General features: G+C 40.0%; 1 long non-coding RNA gene across 1 annotated transcript; it reads right to left on the bottom strand.

The window, feature by feature from the left end:
• Positions 1 to 6,128: 6,128 nt before the first annotated feature.
• LOC147997051 (uncharacterized) lies at positions 6,129 to 9,514 on the bottom strand. Its single transcript, XR_015652928.1, has 3 exons — positions 9,344 to 9,514; positions 7,587 to 7,773; positions 6,129 to 6,891 (listed from the first exon to the last, which is right to left on the bottom strand). It is a non-coding gene; the product is annotated as an uncharacterized LOC147997051 (long non-coding RNA).
• Between the last annotated feature and the right edge of the window lie 1,543 nt (positions 9,515 to 11,057).

Genomic DNA, 11,057 nt, shown 5'->3' with positions numbered 1-11,057 from the left:
AACACGGAATATCCAAACACACCAGAAAAGCAAGATCTAGTTTCAAAATCATATTTGATCATGATGCTGGAGGACTTCAAGAAAGACATGAAGAACTCCCTTAGAGAAACACAGGAAAACATTAATAAAAAAGTAGAAGCCTACAGAGAGGAATCGCAAAAATCCCTGAAAGAATTCCAGGAAAACACAATCAAACAGTTGAAGGAATTAAAAATGGAAATAGAAGCAATCAAGAAAGAACACATGGAAACAACCCTGGATATAGAAAACCAAAAGAAGAGACAAGGAGCTGTAGATACAAGCTTCACCAACAGAATTCAAGAGATGGAAGAGAGAATCTTGGGAGCAGAAGATTCCATAGAAATCATTGACTCAACTGTCAAAGGTATTGTAAAGCAGAAAAAGCTACTGGTCCAAAACATACAGGAAATCCAGGACTCAATGAGAAGAACAAACCTAAGGATAATAGGTATAGAAGAGAGTGAAGACTCCCAGCTCAAAGGACCAGTAAATATCTTCAACAAAATCATAGAAGAAAACTTCCCTAACCTAAAAAAAGAGATACCCATAGGCATACAAGAAGCCTACAGAACTCCAAATAGATTGGACCAGAAAAGAAACACCTCCTGTCACATAATAGTCAAAACACCAAACGCACAAAATAAAGAAAGAATATTAAAAGCAGTAAGGGAAAAAGGTCAAGTAACATATAAAGGCAGACCTATCAGAATCACACCAGACGTTTCGCCAGAAACTATGAAGACCAGAAGATCGTGGACTGATGTCATACAGACCCTAAGAGAACACAAATGCCAGCCCAGGTTACTGTATCCTGCAAAACTCTCAATTAACATAGATGGAGAAACCAAGATATTCCATGACAAAACCAAATTTACACAATATCTTTCTACAAATCCAGCACTACAAAGGATAATAAATGGTAAAGCCCAACATAAGGAGGCAAGCTATACCCTAGAAGAAGCAAGAAACTAATCGTCTTGGCAACAAAACAAAGAGAAGAAAAGCACACAAACATAACCTCACATCCAAATATGAATATAACGGGAAGCAATAATCACTATTCCTTAATATCTCTCAACATCAATGGCCTCAACTCCCCAGTAAAAAGACATAGATTAACAAACTGGATACGCAACGAGGACCCTGCATTCTGCTGCCTACAGGAAACACACCTCAGAGACAAAGACAGACACTACCTCAAAGTGAAAGGCTGGAAAACAACTTTCCAAGCAAATGGTCAGAAGAAGCAAGCTGGAGTAGCCATTCTAATATCAAATAAAATCAATTTTCAATTAAAAGTCATCAAAAAAAATAAGGAAGGACACTTCATATTCAACAAAGGAGAAATCCAACAAGATGAACTCTCAATCCTAAATATATATGCCCCAAATACAAGGGCACCTACATACGTAAAAGAAACCTTACTAAAGCTCAAAACACACATTGCACCTCATACAATAATAGTGGGAGATTTCAACACCCCACTCTCATCAATGGACAGATCATGGAAACAGAAATTACACAGAGACGTAGACAGACTAAGAGAAGTCATGAGCCAAATGGACTTAACGGATATTTATAGAACATTCTATCCTAAAGCAAAAGGGTATACCTTCTTCTCAGCTCCTCATGGTACTTTCTCCAAAATTGACCATATAATTGGTCAAAAAACGGGCCTCAACAGGTACAGAAAGATAGAAATAATCCCATGTGTGCTATCAGACCACCACGGCCTAAAACTGGTCTTCAATAACAGTAAGGGAAGAATGCCCACATATACGTGGAAATTGAACAATGCTCTACTCAATGATAACCTAGTCAAGGAAGAAATAAAGAAAGAAATTAAAAACTTTTTAGAATTTAATGAAAATGAAGGTACAACATAACCAAACTTACGGGACACAATGAAAGCTGTGCTAAGAGGAAAACTCATAGCGCTGAGTGCCTGCAGAAAGAAACAGGAAAGAGCATATGTCAGCAGCTTGACAGCACACCTAAAAGCTCTAGAGCAAAAAGAAGCAAATACACCCAGGAGGAGTAGAAGGCAGGAAATAATCAAACTCAGAGCTGAAATCAACCAAGTAGAAACAAAAAGGACCATAGAAAGAATCAACAGAACCAAAAGTTGGTTCTTTGAGAAAATCAACAAGATAGATAAACCCTTAGCCAGACTAACGAGAGGACACAGAGAGTGTGTCCAAATTAACAAAATCAGAAATGAAAAGGGAGACATAACTACAGATTCAGAGGAAATTCAAAAAATCATCAGATCTTACTATAAAAGCCTATATTCAACAAAACTTGAAAATCTGCAGGAAATGGACAATTTCCTAGACAGATACCAGGTATCGAAGTTAAATCAGGAACAGATAAACCAGTTAAACAACCCCATAACTCCTAAGGAAATAGAAGCAGTCATTAAAGGTCTCCCAACCAAAAAGAGCCCAGGTCCAGATGGGTTTAGTGCAGAATTCTATCAAACCTTCATAGAAGACCTCATACCAATATTATCCAAAATATTCCACAAAATTGAAACAGATGGATCACTCCCGAATTCTTTCTATGAAGCCACAATTACTCGTATACCTAAACCACACAAAGACCCAACAAAGAAAGAGAACTTCAGACCAATTTCCCTTATGAATATCGACGCAAAAATACTCAATAAAATTCTGGCAAACTGAATCCAAGAGCACATCAAAACAATCATCCATCATGATCAAGTAGGCTTCATCCCAGGCATGCAGGGATGGTTTAATATACAAAAAACCATCAACGTGATCCATTATATAAACAAACTGAAAGAACAAAACCACATGATCATTTCATTAGATGCTGAGAAAGCATTTGACAAAATTGAACACCCCTTCATGATAAAAGTCCTGGAAAGAATAGGAATTCAAGGCCCATACCTACACATAGTAAAAGCCATATACAGCAAACCAGTTGCTAACATTAAACTAAATGGAGAGAAACTTGAAGCAATCCCACTAAAATCAGGGACTAGACAAGGCTGCCCACTCTCTCCCTACTTATTCAATATAGTTCTTGAAGTTCTAGCCAGAGCAATCAGACAACAAAAGGAGGTCAAGGGGATACAGATCGGAAAAGAAGAAGTCAAAATATCACTATTTGCAGATGATATGATAGCATATTTAAGTGATCCCAAAAGTTCCACCAGAGATCTTCTAAAGCTGATAAACAACTTCAGCAAAGTGGCTGGGTATAAAATTAACTCAAATAAATCAGTAGCCTTCCTCTACACAAAAGAGAAACAAGCCGAGAAAGAAATTAGGGAAACGACACCCTTCATAATAGACCCAAATAATATAAGGTACCTCGGTGTGACTTTAACCAAGCAAGTAAAAGATCTGTACAATAAGAACTCCAAGCCTCTGAAGAAAGAAATAGAAGAAGACCTCAGAAGATGGAAAGATCTCCCATGCTCATGGATTGGCAGGATTAATATAGTAAAAATGGCCATTTTACCAAAAGCCATCTACAGATTCAATGCAATCCCCATCAAAATACCAATCCAATTCTTCAAAGAGTTAGACAGAACAATTTGCAAATTCATCTGGAATAACAAAAAACCCAGGATAGCTAAAACTATCCTCAACAATAAAAGGACTTCAGGGGGAATCACTATCCCTGAACTCAAGCAGTATTACAGAGCAATAGTAATAAAAACTGCATGGGATTGGTACAGAGACAGACAGATAGACCAGTGGAATAAAATTGAAGACTCACAAATGAACCCACACACCTATGGTCACTTGATTTTTGACAAAGGAGCCAAAACCATCCAATGGAAAAAAGATAGCATTTTCAGCAAATAGTGCTGGTTCAACTGGAGGTCAATGTAGAAGAATGCAGATTGATCCATGCTTATCACCCTGTACAAAGCTTAAGTCTAAGTGGATCAAGGACCTCCACATCAAACCAGACACACTCAAAGTAATAGAAGAAAAACTAGGGAAGCATCTGGAACACATGGGCACTGGAAATAATTTCCTGAACAAAACACCAATGGCTTATGCTCTAAGATCAAGAATCGACAAATGGGATCTCATAAAACTGCAAAGCTTCTGTAAGGCAAAGGACACTGTGGTTAGGACAAATCGGCAACCAACAGATTGGGAAAAGACCTTTACCAATCCTACAACAGATAGAGGCCTTATATCCAAAATATACAAAGAACTCAAGAAGTTAGACCGCAGGGAGACAAATAACCCTATTAAAAAATGGGGTTCAGAGCTAAAGAAAGAATTCACAGCTGAGGAATGCCGAATGGCTGAGAAACACCTAAAGAAATGTTCAACATCTTTAGTCATAAGGGAAATGCAAATCAAAACAACCCTGAGATTTCACCTCACACCAGTGAGAATGGCTAAGATCAAAAACTCAGGTGACAGCAGATGCTGGCGAGGATGCGGAAAAAGAGGAACACTCCTCCATTGTTGGTGGGATTGCAGACTGGTACAACCATTCTGGAAATCAGTCTGCAGGTTCCTCAGAAAATTGGACATCGAACTGCCTGAGGATCCAGCTATACCTCTCTTGGGCATATACCCAAAAGATGCTCCAATATATAAAAAAGACACGTGCTCCACTATGTTCATCGCAGCCTTATTTATAATAGCCAGAAGCTGGAAAGAACCCAGATGCCCTTCAACAGAGGAATGGATACAGAAACTGTGGTACATCTACACAATGGAATATTACTCAGCTATCAAAAACAACGGCTTTATGAAATTTGTAGGCAAATGGTTGGAACTGGAAAATATCATCCTGAGTGAGCTAACCCAATCACAGAAAGACATACATGGTATGCACTCACTGATAAGTTGCTATTAGCCCAAATGCTTGAATTACCCTAGATGCCTAGAACAAATGAAACTCAAGACGGATGATCAAAATGTGAATGCTTCACTCCTTCTCTAAAAGGGGAACAAGAATACCCTTGGCAGGGAAGAGAGAGGCAAAGATTAAAACAGAGACTGAAGGAACACCCATTCAGAGCCTGCCCCACATGTGGCCCATACATATATAGCCACCCAATTAGACAAGATGGATGAAGCAAAGAAGTGCAGACCGACAGGAGCCGGATGTAGATCTCTCCTGAGAGACACAGCCAGAATACAGCAAATACAGAGGCGAATGCCAGCAGCAAACCACTGAACTGAGAATAGAACCCCCGTTGAAGGAATCAGAGAAAGAACTGGAAGAGCTTGAAGGGACTCGAGACCCCTTATGAACAACAATGCCAAGCAACCAGAGCTTCCAGGGACTAAGCCACTACCTAAAGACTATACATGGACTGACCCTGGACTCTGACCTCATAGGTAGGAATGAATATCCTAGTAAGAGCACCAGTGGAAAGGGAAGCCCTGGGTCCTGCTAAGACTGAACCTCCAGTGAACTAGACTGTTGGGGGGAGGGCAGCAATGGGGGGAGGGTTGGGGGGGGAACACCCATAAGGAAGGGGAGGGGGGAGGGGGATGTTTGCCCGGAAACCAAAGAATTATTATTAAGTATTAAATAAATTAAAAAAAAAGAAAGCATAGTGTGGGAAACTCATGTGTCAGGAAAAGAGGAGGAACTAAAGAGAGTGGTCACTTTGTTATGAACTCCCAAGTGTGGCCCTTAATAGAATCCCAAAAGCTAACACTTATACTGAGGAGATCAAGGTAGGATGACTGAGCGGTCAAAGGTCAGCATGGGTTATAGTCTCAAACAAACAAAAAAATTAAAAGAAACAACTCTGGAAAACTGTATTTCTATAGCCTGGATGCAATTAAAAACTCCTGTCATGGTTTGAATATGCTTGGCCCAGGGAGTGGCACTATTAGGAGGTGTCGCCTTGTTAGAATAGGTGTGTCACTGTGGGTATGGGCTTTAAGACCTGAATCCTAGCTGCTTAGAAGTCAGTCTTCTATTATCAGCCTTCAGATGAAGATGTAGAACTCTCAGCTCCTCCTGCACCATGTCTGCCTAGATGTTGCCATGTTCCCACCATGATGATAATGGTCTGAACCGCTGAACCTGTAAGCTAGCCCCAATTAAATGTTGTCCTTATAAGAAAAAAAAAAGAGGAAACCACTGAGCTGAGTTGAAAAAAAATGGTTTAATCCAGACTCTCCTCTGTCAGAAGTGGAGCCTAAACACAAGAGTTTACGTAGGTATATATTGTTTTGTTCAAATTCAGGCATCCTCAGTTCCTACTGCAGAGTATCCTAGCACCGTACAGGGAACAGAAGGAGGAAATCTATTTCCATGGCCCAGTACTCATGTGCACATGGGTTATCAAGATTTTAGAAAATGAAGTGTTGGGGGGGGGTTAGAGGATAAGATAGGAAAAGAGTGGTGGTAGCAGGAGTGTTATCCAACCTCCCAACATCCCAGCCCCAGCGTCTCAGGAGGGCTATGTGCAGTGTGTGCAGAATGATGAGAAGAGAGCAGCTGGGGGGCTTCTTCATAGCAGAGACTCACAAGGGTTGAGGAAGCTGCTTTTCTTCTTCACTTCCTCACCTGGGCATTTCCTAATGTCTACCTCTGTGTGTATGGCATGTGCATATGTGTGTGTAAAACTCCAAGTGTGAGACAGAGCAGCCCACTTAGGTTATTTTTTTATGAAATAAAACGAGAGAGAATTGTATGCAGATAATTTAATAAAATGGAAAGACATAAATGTGAGGTTTCAACAATTGTCTTGTACTTTATAGGTAGAAAAAAAGGGTCAAGAAAGAAGAGTTATGATCTGTGTTATCAGTTGCTTGGCCATTGCCAGTTTCCTGGAGTCCTGTGAGCCAAAGATCTTGTAGATGTTTAGGATGGCTGTTGACAGCTTTCACTGTTAAATATTGCCTCCTGGAGAACCAAAACAAAGAGATGTCTTAAATTTAGAATTGTCCTTAAAAGTCACAGGATAAAAACCATTTTTTCTTGCTAGCATTTTTGTTCATTTTTCTTAGTAATTTTTTTATTATATATTTCCTTACTTACATTTCAAAGGTTATTCCCCTTCCTGGTTTCCTGTCCATAAGCCCCCATTCCTTCCCCTCCCTCTCTCCCATACGGGTGTTCTCCCTATACATCCCCCTCATTGCCCTCCCCCATGTTTTCCTGCACTGGGGGTCCAACCTTGGCAAGTCCAAAGCTTTTCCCTTTCACTGGTACCCCAACAAAGCTATTCTCTGCTACCTATGCATTTGGAGCCCTGGGTCAGTCCATGTATAGTCTTCCGGTAGTGGTTTAGTCCCTGGAAGCTCTGGTGGGTTGGTATCGTTGTTTTTATGGGGTTGCAAGCTCCTTCAACTCTTTCAATACTTCATCTAGTTTCCCCCAAGGGGGTCCTGTTCTCAGTTCGGTGGTTTGCTGCTGGCATTGACCTCTAGAATGTGTATAATTAGCATGTGTATTTCTGTGTGGTGGGCCCATAAGTGTGGGAAATCAGAGAACAACTGTCTGTTGGAAGCTAGTTCTCTCCTTCCGCCTTGTTAGTGATTTCACAGTTTACAAAACAAAAACAACAAAACAAAAAAACAAAACAAATTCAAAGTTACCGTCATCACGCAACATTTTCAACAGTCTTGTTGGTCTGATCTAGAAAACACTGCTTGAATTGCTTCACAGCATTTGCAGTAAAATGATCATGTACATATGGCTTAACTAATTTCATATAGTCATGTAAAGTCACAGTTGAATTAATTGTACCTCTAATAACTTCATCTAGAATACTGCAGCCAGAACCTAGAAAGACATGACATTCATGAATGGAGGTTTGAACTCATTAATGCTTACCTATCATTACATTCATGTTCATGTGTACAAGTGGAAACACAGATTAGCAATGGTGATGGGGCACTGCCAAATCTGGGACAGAATATGCCGGCTGAGAGATTCCACTTAAAAACTTCAAACTTTGCACCTTACATCCTATCACAACTAAGCCACACCTCCCATACCCTTCACTAACGAGAAAACTGAAGTGATGGCAGCTGTTTTGCTGGCTATGGTAAGCATATTTCATTACTATCTTGAGAACATCATGGACTATGTTCAAACATCCTATAAATATCACAGCTCGAATGTTAGCCAAGCTGTTCTCTTAACTCTAGCATCTGCATCACAAAACAACATAACCAGAAACCCTAGTGTTGAAGTGAACTCATGCAGCTAGACTAGGGGTGGGCAGGAAGGAACTCAGGATTTTGTTTCATTTGAACTAGTGCTAGTCATGGGTCTTCAATCTTATTTAAAATTCACTAAGTCCTTCACAGTTTTTTCAACCTGTGCCAAATAAAGTAGGCAATAAAAACAATGTACACTCTACAAACCACACTACATGAGAGTCGTTTATACTAATCACATTGTTTTTCTGAGACAGGGTTTCTCTGTGTAGCCTTGGCTATCCTGGAACACACTCTGTAGACCAGGCTGGCCTTGAACTCAGAGATCTGTTTGCCTCTGCTCCTGAGTGCTGGGATTAAAGAGGTGCACCACCACTGCTCAGATGACCACATTTATTTTTAAATTTGTGTTCTTAAATTAAAGTATAATGACATCATCTCCCCCTTTTCCTTATCTCTCTCTCCAACCCTTCCATGTCCTCTCTGTCTCTGTCTGTCTGTCTCTTCCTCTCTCTGTCTGTCTTTGTCTGTCTGTCTCCTCTGTCTCTCTCTATCTCTGTCTCTGTCTCTGTCTCTGTCTCTGTCTCTCTCTGTCTCTCTCTCTCTCTCTCTCTGCATTCATTTAATGTTACTTGTTTGTTTATGATTTCAGGGCTGATCATGGTATTAGATAACCAATTAGAGAGCTTATCCCTGGGAAAGATTATTTCTCCTGGTCTTGAAATTCCTTAGTTGCCTGTAGTTTGTTTCAACAGACAGAGACTATTAAAGAAAACCATAACTAGTTGAAATGCAGAGAAATCTGATCATAACGTGCCCATCCCCAACTGGTGCAACATAACTCCTGTACCCAAGGCTCAGAAAGCATCACAGTAGAGCAGCAGAAAGATTGTAAGGCCCCATCCATTTCTGCTGAAATATCTCATAATCAAACCTGAGCCTTGCTGTGGATTTTAAAAGACCAGTTTTCATAATAGGACATTTTATATGGTATTGACACATGACATGCAGCTCCAACACAGGAATCAAATCCACAGTAGAGATACCCTTTTTATTATCTGAACTAATGTTGATCCATGGAGTTAGTACATCAGACACTTTATACTAGTGCTCAGGTATGATGACTTCTTCCTGGAAGACACAGTAAGAATGTGTGGTCCAAAAGCACTCTTCCCTTCTACAGAACTTACCACTGGCATAGCAGCAAATGGGGATGGTGACCAACAAGAATAGAAACACCAGCTTCATGTTGAGGCAGTCCCTGTGGGTTGTTCTGTTGTCCAAGACAGAAATCAGGAAACTCTGGAGCTGAGACCTCAGTGTTCCTCTATCTATTGCTCAGGCAATCACCTTAGTCTTGCCCAATAAATAAGAACCCAAGTCATATGTTTACCATGGCACTGCACCAGGAAACATAAGAGGGCGAAGAAGAGCCAAAGAACACTGGTTTCATTGAAGAAAGCAGGGAAACAGATTTTGAGACTCTGGGAACCACTGTGATGACAAATGGCCACAGCAAAGTGTTGACTTCTAAAGTCCAGTGCAGACTCCAGCACTGCAGGCTGGTTTTATCATCTGCTCTTCTGATTTTTAAGGTGGTCTCATCTATCCCTTCCTTTTACTCCATTCTCCTCATTCTTTTCTCTCTCTCTCTCTCTCTTTTTTTTTCCTTTTCTTTTTTTCGGAGCTGGGGACCGAACCCAGGGCCTTGCGCTTGCTAGGCAAGCGCTCTACCACTGAGCTAAATCCCCAACCCCTCTTTTCTCTCTTTATTTGCTTTGTTAATAGCATCCCTCGTTTTCTTCCTGCTTCACCTTCCTTCTGTCCCCCTTTTCTCCCTTACAAACCTCAAGCTGCTTCATCCATTGTCTGTCACTTTCTGTTGATTTCAGTGGTTGGGGTGAGTGCATTATGGCATCCTCACTCTGCAAGGCAAACTTTCCTTTTGCTAACCTTCTTTGTAAATACCCTCCAGTTTGGAAAGGGGCTCACCAATTTTGACTCATTATTGAAAAGGTCTAGAATCTAAAATCTACTCAGGTCCTGTCTTGGGAAAGTTAAATTCTTTTCTCTCTAAGATTTCTTTTAGACATTGGTAAGATGGGCATTTAAATAACACTTTTTGTCAGGATGAGCTTTTGTCAGGATAACAGATAGTATATGTAAAAAAAAATCTGCCATATTGAATAGTATAAGACAACCACTAACAAATGGGAGTCTCTGTGGCTGGCTGGAGAGACAGCTCAGGGGGTAAGAGCACTTACTGATTTTGCAAAGAAACTGAGTTCTTGGCACCCATATAGTATCTCACAGTAACACTAGTTCCAGGGGATCTGATGCCATTTTCTAACCTCTCTGGGTTCCTGCATGCATTTGGTACATATACATCCAAGCCATCAGTCACACATTTATACACATAAAATGAGCAAATACTTGAGATGTAAGTGTAGTTTCTGGAATAGCAATTATGGAAATGAGTATGAAGATTTCTCAAAACCTGAGCTACTCATAATTCAGCTCTATCTTTGGGGTGTACACCTGATGGAATCTGAGTAAGACTCCTGCACAGGAACTTGCCTAGCTCTGTTATGTGAGTTGTTGCACTATTCACAATAGCTTAGTTATAAAGCCAGCTTGATGACTCTATCAGTAGATGATTGTACAAATAAAATGTTTACATACATAATGTTTATATATATTGTAATAGGAGTTTAAATGGCTATAAAGAAGATTGAAAATATGTCATTTATATGGAAAAGGGTGGAAAAAAGAGCATTACGTTGAGTGAAAACTATTAGAATCAGAAGACCAATATCACATACTTTTATATGTCCAATGTATATTTTATATGAATCATATATGTATATAAGTATATAAGCATAGTTTGAGAACAAGAAATCAGAA

Source organism: Rattus norvegicus, chromosome 1 (genome assembly GCF_021556685.1).
Source record: "Rattus norvegicus strain SHRSP/BbbUtx chromosome 1, alternate assembly SHRSP_T2T, whole genome shotgun sequence".
Classification (NCBI taxonomy): Eukaryota; Metazoa; Chordata; class Mammalia; order Rodentia; family Muridae; genus Rattus; species Rattus norvegicus.
Note: the sequence above shows the minus strand (reverse complement) of the source record. Positions and strands in the feature narration are given on the sequence as shown.